A 19,621-nucleotide genomic window follows, 5' to 3' on the forward strand; every position below is an offset into this window, starting at 1 on the left:
TTCAAAACCCCCTTCCCCTCCCCCTTTTCTGATGAAGGGTCTAGGCCTGAAATGTCAGCCTCTCTGCTCCTATGATGCTGCTTGGCCTGCTGTGTTCATCCAGCCCTGCACCTTGTTGTCTCGGATTCTCCAGCATCTGCAGTTCCTACTATCTCTGACCTGATAATGGAGACCAGTTTTGAATTCAACAAAGGGGGACCAAAAGATTGAAGAAGAAAAATAGAGAATAAACTCATACTCATAGGGACATAAAAGTGGGGTGTGCGTATGTAAAAAGAATAATATTAGTGAAGACAAATTAAGGCTATTTCAATCTGAAATGGGAAAATTGATAATGGAGAGCAAGAGACTGGAACAGAAATTAAACAATTTCTTTGGTTCTGTCTTTACAGAAGAAGACACAAATTAATTCCCATAAATGCGAGGGACACAAGGGTCTGTTGGAAAAGAGGAATTGAAGGATTAATATGATTAAAACAAAGTGCTGGAGAATTTAATGTGACTGAAAGCTGATAAATCCCTAGGTCCTGATAATCTACATCCCAGGATACTAAAGGCGGTGGTCGTGGAAATATTGAATGCATTGGTTGTTATCTTCCAAAATTATGGAGATTCTGGGACAGTTCCAGCACATTCGATGCTTTGGACAGAGTGCAGAGAAAGTTTACCAGAATGTTGCCTAGTCTGAAGGGTTTTAGTTATAAGCAGAGGTTGGACAAACTTGGATTGTTTTCACTTGGAAAGAAAGAGGCTGAGGGGTGACCTGATAGAGGTCTATAAAATTACGACAGCATAGATAGGGTGGAGGGTCAAGAGGTTTTTTTCCCAGGGTGGAAAAGTCGACCACAAGAAGGCACAGGTTCAAGGTGAGAGGGGGAAAGTTTAGGGGAGAAGTGTGGGGAAAATTTTTCACACCAAAGCTGGTGGGTGCCTGGAATGCACTGCCAGCGGAGCTCGTGGAAGCAGGCACATTAGCAACATTTAAGGTGCATCTTGATAGACACATGAATGGGAGGCAAACAGAGGGATAGAAACTGCGTACGGGCAATATGGGGCTAAATAAGGATTAGGAATCGGCACAGGCTTAGTGGGCCGAAGGGCCTGTTCCTGTGTTGTATTTATTATATTGTATTGGAGGGTGGCAAATGTAGACCCACTGTTTAAAAAAGGAGTGAGTGAGAAAACCAGGAATTACAATATCAGTAGTAGAAAATGTTGGAGTCTAATATAAAGGACATGATATCAGGATACCCAGAAAATACCAACAGGATTATACAAAACCAACATGGATTTATAGAAGGGAAATCATGTTTGTCACATCTACTAGAGATTTTTGAGGGCATCGCTAGCAGGGTAGATGAGGGGAAAGCCTTGTCTATGGATATTTGGATTTGGATTTTCAGAAAGCTTTTGATAAGAGTTTAACGTGCAAAATCAAAGAATATGGGTTTGGTGGTGACAACTGGCATGGATTGTGCATTAGTTAGCAGACAGGAAACAGAGTAGAAATAAGTTGGTTCGTTTTCAAAATAGAAGATTGTGACAAGTTGGGTACTGCAGGATCAATGCTTGGGCCTAATTATTCACAATATATATCTATGATTTAGTTGAAGCAATCAAATGTAATATTGTCAAATTTGCTGTTGATGCAAAACAAGGTGTGAATGTGAGTGTGGGTGGTGAAAGGAGAGTGTAAAAAGACTTCAGGGCAATTTAGCTAATTTGAATGAGTGAATGCAGATGCAGTGTAGCAGGTGTGAAATTGTTCACTTTGGTAAGAAAAGAAGAATGGCAGAATATTATTTAAGTTGTGATAGATCGGTAAATGATGATAGAAGCAAGCAGGCAGGTAGAGGAAGCAGTCGGGAAGGCAAATGGTACATTGGCTTTCACGACAAGAGGATTCAACTGAAAAAGTAAGGAACTCTTACTGTACCTGTATGGAGTCATGTGCAATTCTGGCAAGTTTGTCATATAGTAGAGATTGTGTTGATTGGTCCTGTACTCAATGGAGTTTAGAAGGAGAGTGGATCTTACAAAAACAAATAAAATTCTGGCAGGCTAAGACAAGCTGGATGCAAAGATGATGCTGCCCTTCGTTTGGGGGAAGTCCAGAACAAAGGATCACGTCTCTTAGTTTCATTTTCGATATGTATGCTTATACAGTATTCAACAGTGTACTCTTCACTGGAGAAATACATATTTAAAACATTCAAAACATTTCATTGATTATAAAACCTGATAAATACTTCTCTAACTCGGCCATCTATGTTACTCCAGCTCCGATAATATGCATAGATCATAATTTCCAGTTTCCATGGTAAACATTTTTGATTAAAATGCATCTTTAGCTTAGTACTAGAAGCAAAATTACAATAATTTTGAAAAAAGAAGCATTCATTTACAGGAATACCCACTGAGCAAGGAGTCTACCTGAATCTAGTAAGGTCAAGTAAATTAACATCAAGGCAAAATCTCAAATTTGATAAACTACATATTTCTGAATTATAATAATCAATTTTTCAAATCTGAAATGTCTATTACAGAAGGCAGCTCAATATGATTTTCTTTGAAACCAGCCAGAATTATTTATCAAATTCACACTGATGGGAGAGAAAGGGTGAGTGACAGATAACGTCATAGAGGCATAGAGATGTACAGCATAGAAACAAAATCTATGATCCAACCTGTCCATACTAATCAGATTTTCTAAATTAACTTAGTCTCATTTGTCAGCATTTAACCCGTACTCTCTAAACCCTCCTTATTCAAATACCCATCCAGATACCTTTTAAATATAATAATATTATAAAGATAAAGAGCTGGAATTAATCACTACAATGCAGATCCTATAGGTGGATCCACAAATGCATGGCATTGTCATGCGGGGTGGTAATGGCTGGTCAATCACAATAATGTGACGGTAGGCCAATTAATGGACAGAAATCAATCCTATGCAACCATATCTTGGAGCCAGGTTGGAATTGCTGGTGGAATGTGCAGTCACTGGCATCATTTTCAAATGGCAGTCAGTTTCAGTGAAACTCCCTTTCAAAGCTTCTCTGACAGCAAGAAAGAAACATGTGACAGCAGCACATTTCAATTTTGGAAAAGGCATCTTCCAATGGGTTCTGAAAAATCCAGAGTCAAGATCAGTCACTGTCACCTCACCTGTGGAATTCAGTTCTTTTGTCCATGTTTGAACCAAGGCTCTGATGAGCTCAGGATTAGAATGGTCCTGGTGAAATCCAAACTGGGTATCAATGAGCAGGTTATTGCTGAGCAAGATTGGCTCGATAGCATTCTCTCACTTTACTGATGATTGAAAGTAGACTGATGAGGCAATGATTGACCTGGTTGGATTTCACCTGCGTTTTGTGCACAGACATACCGGAGCAATTTTCTATACGTAGTTGCTAATGTTTAAGCTGCTCTGGAAGAGCTTGTCAAGGGGAGTGTGGCAAGGTCCAGAAGAGGAGTCTTCTATACTATTGCTGAAAAGTTGTCGGTGCCTTTGCAGTATCCAAGCCTCCATCCATGATTTCATCTAGTCTTGATATCATGTGGAGTGAATCAAATTGGCTGAAGACAGGGATTTGTAACACTGGGGAATTTGAGAGGAGGCCTAGATGAATCTTTCACTTGGAAATTTTGGCTGAAGATTGTTTCAGCTTTATCTTTTGCACTGATGTGCTTGTTTGCCCTAACATTGAGGATGGAGATATTTGTGGAGCCTCCTCCTCCAGTGAGTTGTTTAATTGTTCACCATCATTCATAATTGGATCTAGCAGGACTGCAGAGCTTAGGTCTGATCCATTGGTTGTGGAATCACATAACCCTGTCCATCACTTGCTGCTTTTGCTGTTTGGCATAACCAGCCTTGTGTGGTAGCTTTACCAGGGTGGCACCTTATTGCCTGGTGCTGCTCCAGAAATGTTCTCCTGCATTTTTCATTAAACAGGGGCTTATCCCCTAGTTTGTTAGAAATGGAGGAGTGGGGCTATGCTGGGCCTTGTGATTGCTGATAGTGGTTGAATACATTGCTGATTCTGCTGATGGCCTGCAGTGCCCAGTTTTGAGTTTTAGACATGTTTGAAGTCTATCTTTTTTAGCATGGGGGAATTCGACATGAAATGCAGGAGAGTATCCTTATTGTGAAGACAGGACTTGAAGTTTGATTCATTGTTGTCATATGTACTGAGATACAGTGAAAAGTATTGTTTAACGTGCTATACAGGCAGTTCGTACCATACAAAGTGCATCAGGGAAGCAGAACAGAGCACAGAATACAATGTTACAGCAAGAGAAGGCGCAGAGAGGGAGAGATCAACATTAACATTTGAGAGGTCCATTCAAAAGTCTGATTACATCAGGGAAGAAGCTGTTCTTGAATCTGTTCATACATGTATTCAATATTTTATATCTTCTGCCTTATGGAAGAAGGTAAAAGAGAGTATAACTGGTTTGGGAGGGGTCTTGGATTATGTTGGTTGCTTTCTTGAGGCAACAGGAATATAGATGCAATCAATGGATCATTTGTGTGATGGGCTGATCTGTGTTCAAAACTTTATAGTTTCTTGTGGTCTTGGGAAGAGCTGTTATCATACCATGCTGTGATGCATCCAGATAGGATGCTTTCTATCATGCATCTATAAAAATTGTTAAGAGTCATAGAGTCATACAGTCATACACCATGGAAATAGACCTTCGGTCCAACCAGTCCATGCTGAACATAATCCCAGACTAAACTAGTCCTACTTTCCAGCTCCTGGTCCACATCCCTCCAAGCCTTTCCTACTCATGTACTTATCCAGATGACGTTTAAACATTGTAATTGTGCCCACATCCGCCACTTCCTCAGGAAGTTCATTTCAAGTGTGAACCATCCTCTGTGTAAAAAACGTGCCCCTCATGTCTTTTTTAAACCTTTCTCCTTTCACCTTAAAAATGTGGCACATAGTCTTAAAACGTCCCATCCTATGGAAAAGACAATGACCATTAACCCTATTTATACCCCTCATGATTTTATAAGCTTCTATAAGGTCACCTCTCAACGTCTTACGATCCAGTGAAAAAAGTCCCAGTCTATCTAGCCGTTTTATAAATGTTGAGCCTTCAATACCTGGCAACATCAGTCTTTGCAGACATGCGGAATTTCCTCAGCCTCCTGACAAAGTAGAGGTGTTGTTGCGCTTTCTTGACCATCACATCTGTGAAGTGGAATTGTTGACACAGGCAGTGCACTAGCAGCCACCTCAGGATCTGCTACAGAGTGCAGAAAGAGAACCTCAGAAGGTTCACCAAGGTTAGGCAGTACTCCCCATGCACTGTCTGTAACATTGCCACGATCTCTCACGTCCTCTCAGTGTCATTGACTAAATGAAAGGAAACTTGTACTATTTGAAGAGAACGCTAACATTAGTACTGCCTTTATAACCTTATATTTGCTTGAATTCACAATGGTTGTCTGCTGTAAAGAGTTAATATGAAGAAGAAGTGTTGAAAGACAGCCAGCTCTTGAGAACATGATTACCGCAAAGTGGATGCAGACATCTGGATACAAAGAAGCAAATTTGCCACACGATTTTTTCTTTGGGAAGTGAACAATAAATGGCAAAGAAAGACAACTGAGTTTTAAAACAGTTTAATGTAAAACGAAGGGGCGCACAGTATCCATCATATCTACAGTAAAATACTCAAGGTCAACTCAACAGGGGAGGGATGGATTAACATTACAGCATGTACCTAACTAGTATTTATACAAATCCTCTGCAGTAACTGATACTTAACTTTGACATATTTGAAAGAACAAAATTGACTCTCTATTGTTGTGTTTTTTAGTGAAATTCAGTCTCCCATGACTGCTTTGGTTCAGCTTGTTGCTTGTGGAATATATGACTCACATTTCAATGCCGTCCGAGTCTTGAGATGAAATAGATCAAGTACACGTCCATATTTTTACTCAGCATGTAGTGGAATTTTCATCACTCATTTGTTGTTTAACGTCAGCTTAAGGACCGGCTTGCCTCTGTTTTTATGAATGTCTTCCTGGGGCATTTTTCCACTTTAGAAGAAGTACAAGTAAAATGGCTAAACAAACACCGTCTCAAGATAACCAGGGATGAGCAATAAATTTGACCTTGCCAGTATCACTCACAGCCTGAGAATGAATAAGAACAGTGCCAGATTTACAACGGGTTTGTTTGTTGGGAAGTCAGAAGGATTCATTAGCCAGAGGCCAGATGCAGTCAACCTTATGTCAAGTTATAAACAATTTGGTTTTGCTGCTGCTGAAAAAATACTTCAAATTAGGAGATATTTATTATATTTACATAATGCACTTGACAGAGGAAATTGTCTCAATGTGTTCCACAGAAGAGTAATCAAAATGCAGATGCCAAATCATATAATCAGAAGGAGCGCCAAAAGATGGATTAGTCAAAACAAAAGTAGAAATTGCTAGAGGAACTCAGCAGCTCTGGCAGCATCTGTGGAGAGAAAGCAGAGTCAATTTTTCAAGTCCGGTGATCATTCTTCAGAACAGACAGCAGCTAGGAAAAGGAAGTATATATGCCGAAGACAGGGTTGCCCACCCCCATGGGGTTCCCACTAGCTTCCTCCTCTCAGTACTCCACTCCCTTATCTTTTACACTGATGTGTTGGGCTCTTCACTCATTGAGGATGGGTATATTTGTGCAGCTTCTTCCTCCAGTTAGTTGTTTCATTGCTCACCACAACGCATTCACAACTGGATGTGGCAGGACTGCAGGACTTAAGATCGTAGGATCAGTAAGCTCAGTCTATCATTTGCTGCTTATGCTGTTTGGCATGCATGTTGGCTTCACCAGATTGACACCTCAATTTTCAGATATGCCTGGTGTTGTTCCTGGCATGCCCTCCTGGGCTTTTCATTGAGCCAGGGTCGATCCCCTGGTTTGATAGTAATGGTTGAGGGATATGCCAGGCCACGAGGTTGCAGATTGTGCTGGAATACCATTCTACTGCTGTTGATGGCCCACAGTGTCTCGTGGATACCCAGTCTTGAGTTGCTTGATCTGTTTGAAGTCTGACCCATTTAACACCTCTTGTTGGCTCCCTTACCACCTGCTGCAGACCCAGTCTAGCAGCTGTGCCCTTTAGGACCCAACCAGCTCGATCAGTAGTACTGCTGCTGAGCAGCTCTTGGTCGTGGGCAATGGAAGCCCCCACTCAGACTACATTTTGTGCCTTTGCCACCGTCAGTGCTTCCTCCAAGTGTTGTTCAACACGGAGGAGTTTCATCAGCAGAAGGAGGGCAGTACATGGTAATCAGCAGGAGCTTTCCTTGCCCATGTCTAATTTGAAGCCATGAAACTTCATGGAATCCGGAGTCAATGTTGAGGACTCCCAGGGCAAGATCCTCCTGACTGTATATCACTGTGCTGCCACCTCTGCTGGATATGTCCTGTTGGTGGAACAGGACATATCCAAAGATGGTGATGGTGGTGTCTGGGACTTTGTAAAGTATGATTCCATGAGTTGGTCTATGTCAGGTCTTTTCTTGACTAGTCTGTCAGAAATCTCTCCAGATTTTGGCATGAGCGGGATCAACAGGGCTGCTTAATTACTTAGTATGAGAGCAAACTGACCATCCTGCTGAGAGATGAAGGCTTGGATAAATTAAACACCTCTGCTGATGAGGAAGGTAACAAGGTGTAGAGCTGGATGAACACAGCAGGCCAAGCAGCATCAGAGGAGCAGGAAAGCTGATGTTTTGGGTCTGGACCCTTCTTCATCTCAATTTTGGAAAAGGCATCTTCCAATGGGTTCTGAAAAATCCAGAGTCAAGATCATTCACTATCACCTCACCTCGAAACGTCAGCTTTCCTGCTCCTCTGATACTGCTTGGCCTGCTGTGTTCATCCAGCTCTACACCTTGTTATCTCAGATTCTCCAGCATCGGCAGTTCTTACTATCTCTGCTGATAAGGAGATGTTTAGGACCAAGAAATAGACATTGCTGTATTGACAGAGGGTTGGAAGAAATCATGGTTGCACACGGAAATAGATTAGACTAAAAGAGAATAAATTGATTAGAAATAGGAAGAAATCAGTTTAAATGGGCAGGAGCATGGAATGGATCTTTAAGGTTGTTCATCATGAAAATGGATAGAAATGGGCTGTGTGGTGTTAGGGGACTATGAGGTTTGAGGACATGGGGAGAAGATCTCCAGATGAGCAACAATCTTAGTAATGATGGCTTGGAGTTGGGTGGCGGGTCATACTATGAGTTAGGTGAGTTGCTGTATGCTATCTGTAAACAGTTCCTCTCCTTTGAAAGAAATTCTTATCTCACTGACCCCACTCTGAAAAGAAGTTCCATTGTGTGTAATGCACTCGGTGGGTGGAGTAGCAACACATGGTGGGTACAGTTGGAAGATTATGAAGATCTGATCTTTGCAGCACCACAGCAACAATATCATATTTTAAAAGAATTAAAGTTTTTGACAATGGTCATCCAGCAACTACTTAAGAATTTCAATACCTGCTTCAAGCTTCATTCAAGATTATTATTTTTTCTTAAGAGGACTAACTAAGGCACAGAATGATGGGTCTTATTTTAACTTAAATGGATGGGGTTTTGAATGCGATCAAGACTGGCCCATTATTTCATGTCTCATTTAATTCTCCTACTCAGAGCAGGATCTAGTCTAACTAATTTTAATTAATCCATTCAGCAAGTAGTTTAGTGTTACAATTAACAATGACTTAGCCGTAGAAATTTGAAAATCAAACTGTTTAGCAAAGTTATTACATACCTCTGGAGCAGGTGTGACTTGAGCCCAGGCCTCCTAGCTCAAAGGTAGGGACACAACCACTGCACCACAAGTGACCTCAATGATTGAGCTCTATTAGACTAAAGAGAATATTTTGCACCCTGGTAATATTATCAGTATGCCACCAGCAATTCAATATGCTTTTGAGCAATTTCATGGACTAAATTCAATCATGTGATATTGAATAGAACATTTCACATCATATTACATTTTCCGTTTTGTGGCATGTTTAAGCATTTATGAATAACAGATGATCAACTATGCCAGTTATTGTATATGGGGTATATCAACGCAATGACTGGGAAATTCCTTGGAGCTGCTCCTATTCTGGCACTATAATTTGGCAGATGTGCAGCAGAAATCCAGGTATGTGTGGAAACAGAGTTGTGAAATTATAGGGGTGAAGGGAGAACAGCTCCAGCCATTTTGTTTCAAACGTTGCTGTTAGGCAGCATACATGTCTTCCTACACTCTAATATACCGTATTAATTGCTCATGAAATCGTTTCTTCACAAGAAGATTAATTGCAAGTTGGGAAGTCACTGTGATCAATATCATTTCCAAGAATGACCTTGATGTTCCTATGGCTCATCACTTAACCTAACCCTGTGCTGGCTTTATCATCCCCACTGCTCCTCTAATTCAATCGATAAAACATTATTCACAATGAGTAAATTTAATTTTCAGTTGCGTTGCAATTTGGGCCCACTAAGATGGACTGGTGTGCATCATTTTACTAATGGAGACAATTTCTTGACCAGTATTTTCCCTGGCACTCAGGGATATTAATTCAGGTGACTTGGAAAAATTGATGACACAGATTGGTAATTGTTGGGAGATAGAAAATAAGCATCACGGAACATTTTTATTTCACACTATGTGAAAATTGGCTTTCCCAGAATTCACTACTTGGGTGGCGGCTTTCCATCATGTATATTAATGATATGGAAAAAGAACAGCAAGCAATATAAGAGGAAATTAACTTAGAAGGTTTGGTAAATTGTAATGATAGGAACAGTAAGTTAGTTACATAAAAAGAGTAAATGACATGTGAAATCTTGTTGGAAAAGACAAGGCCAAACAGGAATTGTTTGGAACATTTCTTAATAGTGAGAAAACACAAGCTCTGGAAGAGCAAGGAGATTTGTGCATACAAACCATTAAAAGCTGGGACAATGTATAGGCTATTGAAGTGTTGGCTTTTGACTCAAGGGAGTTAGAATATAAAAGTGCAAAATAGTACAGAGCATTGCTCAGTCTCTGTGTGGAGTAATATCTTTGGATAGGGGTAATGCATCTTAGGAAAGATATTCTGGTCTTGAACTACATATATTTAATTATAGCAGGATTGAAAGGATTCATTTATGAAAATAGGCTGCATAAACTTGGTCTGTGTGTTCTTGAGTTTACAAGGTTCATAAATTATTTAACTCAAGTGTCAAATGATTATAGTTTTTGTTAGAGTACATACTTCAGTGGTAGAATTCAGTATAAAAGTAATAATCTTAAAAAGTAGAGCTACATTATTTAAATCAGGAAACATTTTTCAAACAATGTTGGTTAAAATCTGGAACTGTCCTGTACTTGTGGGCTATAATCATCTCTTCTTACCTTCCACATACTCAACAGAACCTCCAGATGGGGATTGCTGAACCCAAAGACCAGTGTCCATCTGTTGGAAGATTCCCTAACACGGTTTCTGCAAACTTTGTACATTACTTTCCCTCAGTTTCTTTGGAACGATAGGCTGAGACTTGAAATATTATATAGAACATTGTAACATGCAGGAGGACAGCTTATCCACAGGCTAGTCATGCCATTTAGGATAACATAGATTTTATTTATATAGTAAATGAACACTAAAATCTACCAGGATCACACATATCTCAACGGTGTATCTTTGTTACTGTCTAGCTTCTACAATTATATCAGGGCCCTTTTTCACAGCACATGAAACAACTATCAAGGGAAAGGCATATTTTCAAAAGGAAATCTGTGTGTAGAAAGGAAACAAGAATGGCTCTCCATCATTGTTTTGAATTAAATGCAATTTACTTTAAACACTCCTGCCTGTTAATTATTCCTAATATCTCAGCATTATTGCACATGAGATGGAATCATTGACACTACGTCCATTTTTCCATTTAACCAGACAAATTTTTATTCAATTTCTGGAACAATATGTTCCAACCACCTTTTGCAACCAGGCCAGTTCTCCACGCAGCGGATTGTTCCCCAAAAAACATTTTCATCCCTTTTCAGAAATTGCAGAAAAATTCTACATTTAATTTATTTCTGCACCCTTTCACCACAGTAGCACTGACTGGAAATATATTCAAGCTAATGGCAAATGGAAGCTTATGTTATAAAAATATGGAAGGGCAGGTGAAATATTTTAATCCAGTCCTTTTGAAGGCAATTCACATCAAAATAGTTAATACTTAAAACATAAGAGCAAATTATCCCCAGAATGGGTTAATAAATATAAATTATATTTGTATTCTTTTAACCTGATGGAGGAGTTGGCTTGCTCCGCTCCTTATCCATTCCTTGTTTGACTACAAGAGGCTTTATTTTGTAAGATATACCTGCCAATTCGGTAAATGTTTTGACTGCTGAAATGCTGTGAGAGCAAAAGACACACAGAAATAGATTTTCACGAGCTTTGGAACAGGTTTCCTTGAGCAATATCCAGCCATGTATGTTGGTGGTAAATTAAACAATAAATCGCAAAGAGAAGGCTTCACAAATATCTGTTCTTAAAATGATGTGTCTGTCATTTGTGCAAAAGCCACATAGGAAGCATTCACATCCATCCGCAGTTAGAAATTTTGAATGTATGATCTGTCTTTATCTCTTCCTGAGGTCCCCAGCATCACAGATGCCTGTCTTCATCCAATTAGGGGCATTTCATGTGATATCAAGAAACAGCTGAAGAGACTAGATGCTGTGGACCCTATAGGCCCTAACAACATTCCGGCAATAGTACTGAAAACTTAGGTTCCAGAACTAGCCATGCACCAAGCCAAGCTTTTCCAGCAGCACATTTTTGTATATACCTTCAATATGGAAAACTGCTCAGACATGTTCCGTCCACAAGAAGCAGGATGGAACCAATTATCATACCATCAGCCTACTCTGGATCATGATTAATGTGTTGGAACAGGTCATTGACAGTGTGATTAAACAGGTCTTGCTCAGGAATAGTGTACTCACTGAAACTCTCTTTGGATTCTGCTATGGCCGCTCAGCTACTAATCTCATTACAGTGTTGTTCCAAACAAGTTGAAAAGAGCAACTTTCCTGAGGCAAAGTGAAAGTGAATTCAAGGCGACATTTGACTAAGTGTGGCATCGAAGAGCCATAGAAAAACTTGAGTCAATAGAATTAGGGGGAAAACTCTCTGCTGGTTGGAGTCATACCCAACAATGGAAGATGGTTGTAGTTATTGAAGGTCAATCATTTCAGTTCAGGACCATCTCTGCAAGAGTTCTTCAGAGTAGTATCCAAAACCCAACCATTTTCAGGCGCTTTATTGATGACCTTCCCTCGATCATAAGGTCAGAAGTGGAGATATTCACCAATGATTGCACGATGTTCAGCACCAATTGTGACTCCTGAGATGATGAAACAGTCTTGTCCATTTGCTGCATAACATGGAAAATATCTATGTTTGGGCAGGTAACATTCACTTCACAGTAATGCTAGGTAATGGAGACAATTTAGCCATCATTCCTTGACATTCAAAGGCACTATCATTCCTGATTCCTTCAGTATTAACATCCTGGGGTTTGCATTGACCTGAAAATGAACTGGATCAACCATGTTAATACTATAGCTATAAGAGCAAGTCAAAGGCTCAGAAATCTGCAGCAAGTAACTTACCTCCTGACTGCTTAATTTATTTTTATTTATTCATGGGATGACTGGCTTGGCAGCATTTGTTGCCCAACCTTAATTGCCCAGAGGGCAGTTAAGAGTCAACCGCATTGCTGTGGGTCTGGAGTCACATGTAGGCCAGACCAGGTAAGGATGGCAGTTTCCTTCCCTAAAGAACATTAGTGAACCAGGTGGGTTTTTATGACAATCGACAATGGATTCACGGTCATCATTAGATTCTTAATTCCAGACATTTATTGAAGTCAAATTCTACCATCTGTTGTGGGATTCGAACCTAGGTCCCCAGAACATTATCTGAGTCTCTGGATTAACAGTCCAGCAATAAGACCACTAGGCCATTGCCTTTGCAACCAACATCTAAAAGACATATGTCACGTGTGCCATGGAATATTCTCCACTTGCCTGGAAGAGTACAATCTCACCAATACTCAAAAGCTTACCATAAGTGAAGTCAGAGCAATGCACATGATTGGCTTTGCATCCACCACCCTCAGCATTCAGTCCTTTCATCACCAATGAACAGTGGGAGCATTGTGTACCATCTACAAGGTGTATTGTAGAAACTCATCACCGGTCCTCTGACAGTACCATCCAAACCACGACTTCTACCACCTAGAAGGGCAAGGGTATCAGATATATGGGAACACCACTACCTGCTATTTCCCCTCCAAACCATACACCATTGTGACCTGGTACTTTTCTTCACTGTCTCTCAGTCAAAATCCTGGATTTTCCTTCCGTTTAGCACTGCTGATCTCCTACACCCCAAGGACAGCAGTGGTTCAAGAAGACAGCCTACTACCACCTTCTCAAGAACAATTTGCGATGGGCAATAAATGGAAACCTAGCTAGCAATGCCCACACCCCATGAATGAATAAAACAAAGTAAAATATTTCTTGTAATTAACTCAGAATAAGCAAAGTAATAAAATATATTCGAACTTATACACACAAACACATTCAAAGTTCACATATGCTAATAGATTGCAAAGTATGAGGATAGATTAAGTCATTCAAAATTCAATAAAGTAAATGTGTTTATAGCTCCCAAATGTGGCAAATTGGCTGAACTCAGCAATCGTGCTGAATTTGGTGAGCAGCCAGATTAAAGATGTGGATGGATAATTTATCTGTTCTTTTGAAGGTAACAGCTGCAGAGTTAAAATTCTTTTTAAAATCTCTGTCTGCAGCATACAGAAAGTCAAAACAAAACTTCTCAACCATGAAGCCTGAAAACCAAGGCAGCATGTACTAGTTAGTCAATGTCTCGAAGTTGATGATGCTGTCCTCATGGCCCAGGAAGAAGACATTATATCTATGCAGTGTCCACCCTCATATCAGTGTCAAATAACCTGTAGAATCATAAAGTCGTACAGTCATACAGCACGGAAACAGACCCTCTGTCCAACCAGTCCACACCAAAAAAAGTCCAAACTGAACTAGTCCCACCTGCCTGCTCCTGGCCCATATCCCTCCAAACTTTCCTATTCATGTACTTATCCAAACGTTGTAATTGTGCCCACATCTACCACTTCCTCAGAAAGTTCATTGAACATGTGAATCGTCCTCTGAGTAAAAAAATTGCCCCTCATGTCTTTTCTAAACCTCTCTCCTTTAACCTTAAAAATGTGGCCCGTAGTCTTGAAATTCCCTATCGTAGGGAAAACACAGCTACCATTAACTCTATTTATACCCCTCATTATTTTATAAACTTCTATAAGGTTGAAGACAGCTACCATTAACTCTACCTATACCCCTCATTATTTTATAAACTTCTACGAGGTTGCCTCTCAATCTCCTATGTTTCAGTGAAAAAAAGACCCAGCTTATCCAGCCCTTTTATATAACTCAAACCTTAGTTATTGGAAAAGATTCTCAGGGACAAGATCGATATGCTTTTTGAACCAAATGGGCTTATTAGTGATAGACAGCATAGTTTTGTGTGGGGGAGGTTGAGCCTCACTAACTTGATTGAGGTTTTTGAGGAGGTGACGAAGATGATTGATGAGCAAAAAGCAGTTGATGTCTACATGGGCTTCAGTAAGGCCTTTGACAAGGTCCCTCATGGCAGTCTGGTACAAAAGGTGAAGTCACATGGTATGAGGGGTGGGCTGGCATGATGGATACTGAACTGGCTTAGTTGTAGGAGACAGAGGGTAGTGGTGGAATGATGTTTTTTGGAATGGAGGTTGTGACTAGTGGCGTTCCACAGGGATCAGTACTGGGACTTCTGCTGCTCATGATCTAAATAAGTGATTTGGAGGAAAACATAGCTGGTCTAATTAGTAAATTTGAGAATGATACAAAGATAGGTGGAGTTGTGGATAATGAGGAGTAATGTCAACTGATACAGCAGGATATAGATCAGTTGGAGGCATGGGCAGAAAATGGCAGATGGAGTTTAATCTGGACAAATGTGAGATGATGCATTTTGAAAGATCAAGTACAGGTAGAAATTATACAGTGAATGGCAGAAGCCTTAGGAGCATTGATATGCAGAGGAATCTGGGTGTGCAGGTCCACTGATCACTGAAGGTGGCAGTGCAGGTAGATAAGGTAGTTAAAAAGGTCTATGGAAGGGGCATTGAGTATTAGGATAGACAAGTTATGCTGCGCCTTTATAGAACTTTAGTTAGGCTGCTTTTGGAATATTATGTACAATTCTGATCATCACACTACCAGAAGGATGCGGATGCTTTGGACAGGGCACAGAAATGGTTTACCAGGCTGTTGCCTGGTATGGGAGATTTTAGCTATGAAGAAAAGTTGAATGGACAGCGTTTGTTTTCACTGGAACGCAGGAGGTTGAGGGAAAACCTGGTAGAAATTTACAAGATTGTGAATAGCATGGATAGAGTGGAAATTATGAGGCTTTTTTCCCAGGGTGAAGGGGTCAATTACTAGGTGACACAGGTTCAAAGTGCGATGGGGGAAGTTTAAAAGAGATGTGCGAGGCAAGTTTTTCACACAAAGTGTGGTGAGTGTCTGGAACGCATTGCCAGAGGAGGTGGTGGAAGCAGACACAATAGCAGCATTCAAGAAGCACTTGGACGAATACATGAATAGGAAGTGAATTGAGGGATATGGATCCTGTAGGTGAAGACAGTTTTAGTATGGAAGGGCAAAATATGGTGGCGCAGGCTTGGAGGGATGAAGGGCCTGTTCCTGTGCTGTATTCTTCTTTATTCTTTGTTCTTTGTTCTAGAATTTCTGGAAAATGTGGGTTGCATTTGTTGAGATATCGTCCTTTGTGTTTGGCTGATTACATCTATTGGGATAGATGGGATTTAGTTTAAAATTAGAGGCAAATGGATGTGAGACAGTTCTTCAAAGTTTTTTTCTTTAAAATAAGACAGAAAATAATTTGCCGAAATGTCATAAAGTGCTTCAATACCAAAATGCATGTGACTGCAGTCAAGTGCATGGGTAATGTTCACCATGAAATGTATATGTAACCCTGAGTTTACAGCAAACCAGAAAGCTACTAGTTTTGACTTCAGAATAGAATGTTCAAGATCTCAGTTCAGAAGAATCAGAAGTTCAATTCAGAAGGGAGAAATATTTCTCTTAACAAGACAATCAAGTTTTAATTAGGGGAACCAGTCACCCGAGCAGAAATGTTATTAGTTCATGAAGCTTCCAAGCTGGGAGAGATTAAATACAACTCTTCAAGCTACTAGTACAGAGAAAATTTAGGCCTCAGAATTATGGAAGATTTATTCCAGAGGAGTTGGAAAGAAATCACAGATTTGACTTTGTGGTTCAAGGAAATGAAACTGGAGAAATAAGTGAAGTAAAAACTTAATGAGTTAAGATTAGAATGAACTTTCCCTGTAAAAAGGATAGTGTCGGGAAACAGGATGAAATCTTGTTTGGTGTCTGTGTTAAAATCTTTCTAACTGTTATATCACCTTGTTTTTATTTTGTCTAATAACAAATGTTCTGTTGTTAAAAATGTCAGCAACCTCATGTGACTAACCTCCATGGTAACCAATTTCAAAATATAAAATTATGATCTATTGAGCCAGGTTTCCTTCTGGTATCTGACTTGTCCAGCATGACAATTGACTGGGATCATAACATTATTAAAATAAATAACTCCACTTGAATGGTCATCATGGTCGCTGATATTTATCTTGCAAGGACAGCAATTTGTAAGGTGAATTGTGCATTAACATTATTGCATGAGATTGAAGTATGATATTAAGAAAATCTTGCTGCAATTATATTATATAGGACCGTGATGAGACCACAAATGGAATGTAGTGCTAGTTACTGAGGAAAGTATCCTTGCCTTAGATAGGGTGCAACAAAAGTTCAGTTGATTGATTCCATGGATGAGAGCTTGACCCTGTGAGGGAAGGTTTAGTAGGATGGGCCTATATCCTCTGAAGTTTAGATGAAGGAGAAGTGACCTCATTGAAATGTATAAAATTCCCCAAAGTTTTGACAGGATAATTGTTAGATATTGTTTATTCTGGTTCTGAAGTCTAGAACTCAAAGCAACATCTCAGAATAACTTTCAAATATTTAGGACTGAGACAAAAAAAATCTGTAGTTTCAAGTTTTCAAGTTTTTGAAATGTCCTACCCTAGAAGGCTGTGGATATTTATTAATGAGTATATTCATGCCTGAGCTCAGTAAATTTTTGGGTATTAAAAGAGTGAAAGGATATTAAGATCAGCAATGTTCATCCAAAAATTCAGCCATGATTGTATTGAACCTAAGAATAGGTTTGAAGGGTTTATTCTGCTCCTTTTTTTCCATGTTCTTCTATTCTGAAATATACAATTATGCATTCTGATTGAATGCCTTCTTCTATAATCAATCTCTTTCTGTCTGCTGAGTGTACAATATGAGTATTTCCTTATTAGATGGAAAAGATCTATAGTGCAACTCAATGCATAAGTATATTCTCACTTCTTAATTTTGTTGAGCAGAATTATTTGCAATTTTTATATCATCCTGATTTTGAGCGTAACTAGGGTCTTTACTGTGGTGTGTTGAGTTTCGCATAGCTCATTGTGGACTGTTGCTAAAGTTTGGAATGAATAGTGTACAATGATTTGAGACTGTAAGCTTACAACATTTGTAAATGCCTACATCATACATCCTTGTGCTGGTAAAGGTCACTTACAAAAGAGCGAAAATGATTTACTGATTTATAAAGTCTATTTAAAATGTATTAGTTTTCAATAAAGTGTACTTACTGAACCAAATTAATTTGGTGTATAATTACCAACCTGAGGCTATCTTTAAGAATCCTAAAATTAATATCCTAAAATGCATTAATGGCAGAGTTCAAGCTAGCATTATCTTAATCTAGAAAATGTACACTTTAAAATAGATCAGCAACTCATAATTAAAATGCAATTCTACAATATGACAGGTTTGTACTTAATTCTCTTTGCAGAAAAGAAATGCATTCCCCAAAATTATTTTACTGGGAGAGACAGTAACTTTGTCTTCTGTTCAGAGGGAACAGGAATATGATAGCAAATTTAGATCGCCTGGAATTGCATTGATATAGACAAGAGACTTCAATTTCATTTGGGAGATTGGCAAAGATTTTCAGCTCATAAATTGGGGATATTTTAGAACAAGTTCCTAGGATTTGTAGAGAACTTCCTTGCTTTGTATTCCTGTAAGGCTTCAGTGGAATTCATGCCACAGTCTCCTGTTGAACTTTCTACAGTCCCCTGATACCTTAGAATAAGATAATTAATCCAGGAGGTGATTGATTAACTTCTCTTGTCAAACCAGTGCCAGTGGAGGCCAAAGGTTTAAAAAAAATACATTTTTCTTTAGTTCAGTGAGCCTTGAAGAAATTTCAGGAGTATTGCCACTCTACAAGAGTGGATCTGGTTGGATTGATGAATCCTCCACTGGTGTGTTTTGCAGATATAGATGGGTCACTACTGTTGTGCAACCAATCTTATTCCCTTGGGTTTACAATGGAGTCTCCGGCTTGTAGCTAGGGCAGATGAATACCCTGTCAGACTGATCCAGTGGAATGCATGGAATTTCAGGTTCATGGCTTGTTAGCACTTTACTCTTTCAAGAGTTCATTTAGTAATGTGCATTAAGAATGATTAGAAGTTTTGTTAATATTTTGGTTAATTTGAAGGAAAAATGGGTTATAAGTTTGATATCATCAATTCACAAACAGATTGTTTAAATGCAGTATATATTCTGGCAGCAGCAAGTGTTGGGAACTATTTTAAGGGAGGCAATGGCTAGTGGTATTCCCATTGGACTATTAATCCAGAGACCTAGGTAATGTTCTGGGGACCTGGATTTGAATCCCGTCATGGCAGATGGTGGAATTTGAATTTAATAAATAAATAGATAATCAATAAAATCTGGAATTAAGAGTCTGATGGTTATTGTGAAGGGTCTAGGCCCGAAACGTCAACTCTCCTACTCCTCTGATGCTGCCTGACCTGCTGTGTTCCTCCAGCTCCATACTGTATCAACTCGATTAAGTTGACTGTTGGAAACATCCATCTGGTTCACTGATGTCCTTCAGGGAAGGAAACTGCAACCCTTACCTGGTCTGGCCTACATGTGGCTGCAGACCCATACAATGTGGTTGACTCTTAACTGCCCTATGGGCAAGTAGGGATGGGCAATAAATGCTGGTTCGACCAGTGACCCTCCACAACCCATGAATGAATAAAAAAACAAAAAATAAAGAATGATTTCTCACAGGGAATGGAGAGTACTAATGGAGTAGCAGGGTAGAGAGAGACTTTCTATGTTTTCTGATGCCATGCTGGAGATATTAATTCAGGATCTAGAAGGAGAAAAATATCAGGTTTCTGCAGTGGATACACTGCAAAGGGAATGGGAATTGGCAACTATACAGATCAATACAAAGAATCTGGTCCTGAAGACTATGTTCAG

This window comes from Rhincodon typus, chromosome 5 (genome assembly GCF_021869965.1).
Source record: "Rhincodon typus isolate 14 chromosome 5, sRhiTyp1.1, whole genome shotgun sequence".
Lineage (NCBI taxonomy): Eukaryota > Metazoa > Chordata > Chondrichthyes > Orectolobiformes > Rhincodontidae > Rhincodon > Rhincodon typus.